The following is a 4,082-nucleotide window of genomic DNA, read 5'->3' as shown; positions in this document are numbered from 1 at the left end:
AATGCACCAACTCACTTCACCTCAACTACAGTCTGTTCTGCTGTAATGCAATGTTGCGTTCCTGTGCAACATTGCTTTATAGAAAATCGTACTATAGAAATAACAGGGCCTATGGGAAAAATGGGGTTGGGGCAGACCACCAAAAAAGAAATCATTCAAATCACTCAAAGGCCTAACACGAAGGATAGCACAATTTGAATAAATGTTTAATTCATATCTAATAATGAAGTAAAAGTAAATTTGGCACTTTACTTTGAAAAAAGTCAAGATGACTTTATGAGGGAGGAGGTTGTACTGTATCTCACGCAGAAAGTACTTCACGACAAAGCCCGTGAAATGATCATGTGATGTCGACATGTATTCCTCCGAGCACTGATGGAATCACGTTATCGCCAACAAATGTTTGCATTTTAGAAATAGTGTTCCCATATTTGTCAATCGTGTTACAGCCAATTTGATGGAACACGCATTATAGCAGAACTGACTGTACCTTTCTAGTAATGAGTTCCACATTAACACCACTGTCTGAATGAAGAAATTTTCCTTGAATTACTTAGTGGTTTTATTGCTGGCTGTCATATTTATGACACTTAGTTTTGGTGTCTTCTACAAGTACAGAAATCTTCTCCGCGTCTGTCTTACCAAATAGACAGATCCAAGCAATCCCACAGTCACAAATCAAATAGAAGCTCTGTGGTCCCATCACATCTATTCTTGAATGATAGTGAAATTAAACAACTCAATGGTCCACATATATCCCCATACTCAATGAGGGGAGAACCCGGAACATTAGTGCCAAAGCCTAGGTCAAAGGATTGACACAACCTTCAGCCAGAATTGGAAAGTGGATGATTCCCCTTAGCCTCTTCCTGAGGTCTCCAGCTTGTCTTAAATCAATTCAACTCATTCCACAAAGTATCAAAATGTGTATGAAGGTATTTGATATAACAAAGGCTATAGTCCCTGATACCATCTTGGCTGTTTTAGTGAAGACCTATACTCCAGAAGCTGTGGTCAGAGCCGAGTTGTCCAACTCCAGCTACAAATCTGGCATCTAACCAACAGCATATAAAATCAGAAGATAGGGAAACCAACATTTATATCACATATGATAGTAGAGTGCTTATTGGTTGGCAACTGTACTCTGATTGGTAGAGGCATTGATGTGGAGAATGCACCAGTTTGATGAGGTCTGGCAGTTAACAGTCAAGCTTTGTTTAAATTTGAAATCAATCAGGTGGACTCTGGTTGGCCAAAGTCAATATGATAAACAAAACAGAAAAAGACTGTCACCTATTTTGTTGAGTTGAAACAGACTCAACATGTGTGCATCCTCTCTCTGCCTTGTATTGTGTAAATGTTTCTTTTTCCATTCATTGGTATTTCTTGTGAATTTTCCTGATGAGTGCAAGATGAAAAGTTTTGAGAAATAAGTATTTTTGAGCAATACTCAAGTTCTGTGTTAACAAGCTATTGAGAAAAAATCTGACCACTTCCTCTTGATATTCAATGACATCCCCTACCACCCTTGTTCCTCCTATCAAAAAAGCACTAGCTAACTCTTGTCTATATTGAACATATTCTGTAAATACCAAATCATTTCAGTGAAATTGGAAAAGAATGTATTTGTGTATTCAGACTTTTTTCAGATTGCTGGACAATATCTGATGACGTTTGGAATCAAATCTAATATAGTTTTCAAGAGAAATTATGTTTGAAAGTGCAAAGGTATTTGGAAGAAGTTAGCACCTTGCATGACCTTAGTGTATTCCAAAGCGCTACAAAGTCAATGAAGCACTTTTGATGTGCAGTCAATCTGTTCTTATAGGGAAATGTTGTAGCTAGTTCATGCAAAGTATGATCCTAAAGATAGTGACTGGATTAAAGTTGGAATCTATAACTTCCAGGCTTGATTGCTTCAATGTGATACTGCTAGCTTTCTATCTTTTTGTTTCTATAAATCTCAGGCCATCCAGAACTTAACCAGATATAAAGAGTACTCATCTATCAGACTCATCCCCATACTGGTTCACCGTGCCCAACACATTAGTGAGCCAAATTTCACTGGCTGGGACGCCAGGGAGAATGCCCCTGCTTTTCTTCTAAATAGCACAACCTAACCTTTCATATACACCTGCAAAAGCAGACGAGCCTCTTCTTTATGTCTAATTTGTAAAGCAACACCTCTCGGGGTGCAATTGAATCAGAGATAGTAGGAACTGCAGATGCTGGAGAATCCGAGACAACAAGGTGCAGGGCTGGATGAACACAGCAGGCCAAGCAGCATCATAGGAGCAGAGAGGCTGACGTTTCGGGCCTAGACCCTTCATCAGAAAAGGGGGAGGGGAAGGGGTTACTGAAATAAATAGGGAGAGAGTGGGAGGAGGATAGAAGAGGGATAGAGGAGAGGATAGGTGGAGAGGAAACAAACAGGTCGAAGAGGCGGGGATGGAACCAGTAGAGGTGAGTGTAGGTAGGGAGTTAGGAAGGGGATAGGTCAGTCCAGGGAGGACGGACAGGTCAAGGGGGCGGGATGAGGTTGGTCGGTAGGAGATGGAGGTGCGGCTTGAGGTGGGAGGAGGGGATAGGTGGGAGGAAGAACAGGTTAGGGAGGCAGGGATGAGCTGGACTGGTTTTGGGATGCGGTAGGGGGAGGGGAGATTTTGAAACTTGTGAAATCCACATTGACCTCCCATCCACGGCCTCCAACCTCATCGTTCCCCAACCTCGCACTGCCCGCTTCTATCTCCTTCCCAAAATCCACAAACCTGAATGCCCTGGTCGACCCATTGTCTCCGCCTGCTCCTGCCCCACCGAACTGATCTCCAACTATCTAGACTCCATTTTCTCCCCTTTGGTCCAGGAACTCCCTACCTATGTCCGTGACACCACCCACGCCCTCCACCTCCTCCAGAACTTCCAATTCCCCGGTCCCCAATACCTCATCTTTACCATGGACGTCCAGTCCCTCTACACCTGCATTCCCCATGCAGATGGCCTTAAGGCCCTCCGCTTCTTCCTGTCCCGCAGGCCCGACCAGTCCCCCTGCACTGATACCCTCATCCGCTTAGCTGAACTCGTCCTCACACTCAACAACTTCTCTTTCAATTCCTCCCACTTCCTACAGACAAAGGGGGTAGCCATGGGTACCCGCATGGGCCCAAGCTACGCCTGCCTCTTTGTAGGTTACGTGGAACAATCCCTCTTCCGTACCTACACCGGCCCTAAACCCCACCTCTTCCTCCGTTACATTGATGACTGTATCGGCGCCGCCTCGTGCTCCCACGAGGAGCTCGAACAGTTCATACACTTCACTAACACCTTCCACCCCAACCTTAAATTTACCTGGACCATCTCTAACACCTCTCTCCCCTTCCTGGACCTCTCTGTCTCCATATCGGGCAACCACCTCGAAACCGATATTCATTTCAAGCCCACCGACTCCCACAGCTACCTAGAATACTCCTCCTCCCACCCACCTTCCTGCAAAAATGCTATCCCCTATTCCCAATTCCTTCGCCTCCGCCGCATCTGCTCCCAGGATGAGGCATTCCACTCCCGTACATCTCAGTTGTCCTCGTTTTTCAAGGACCGTAACTTCCCCTCCTCGGTGGTCGAGAACGCCCTCAACCGTGTCTCCCACATCTCCCGCACCTCATCCCTCACACCCCGTCCACGCAATAAAAACCAAAAAAGAATCCCCCTCGTCCTCACGTACCACCCCACCAACCTCCGGATCCAACGCATCATCCTCCGACACTTCCGCCATCTGCAATCCGACCCCACCGCCAAAGACATCTTTCCCTCCCCACCTTTATCTGCTTTCCGGAGGGACAACTCTCTCCGTGACTCCCTTGTCCGCTCCACACTCCCCTCCAGCTCCACCACACCCGGCACTTTTCCCTGCAACCGCAGGAAGTGCTACACCTGCCCCCATACCTCCTCCCTCACCCCCATCCCAGGCCCCAAGAAGACTTTCCACATCAAGCAGATGTTCACCTGCACATCTGCCAATGTGGTATACTGCATCCGCTGTACCCGGTGTGGCTTCCTCTACATCGGGGAAACCAAGCGGAGACTCT

The sequence above is a fragment of the Rhincodon typus genome, chromosome 17 (genome assembly GCF_021869965.1).
Source record: "Rhincodon typus isolate 14 chromosome 17, sRhiTyp1.1, whole genome shotgun sequence".
In the NCBI taxonomy this organism is placed as follows: Eukaryota; Metazoa; Chordata; class Chondrichthyes; order Orectolobiformes; family Rhincodontidae; genus Rhincodon; species Rhincodon typus.
Note: the sequence above shows the minus strand (reverse complement) of the source record.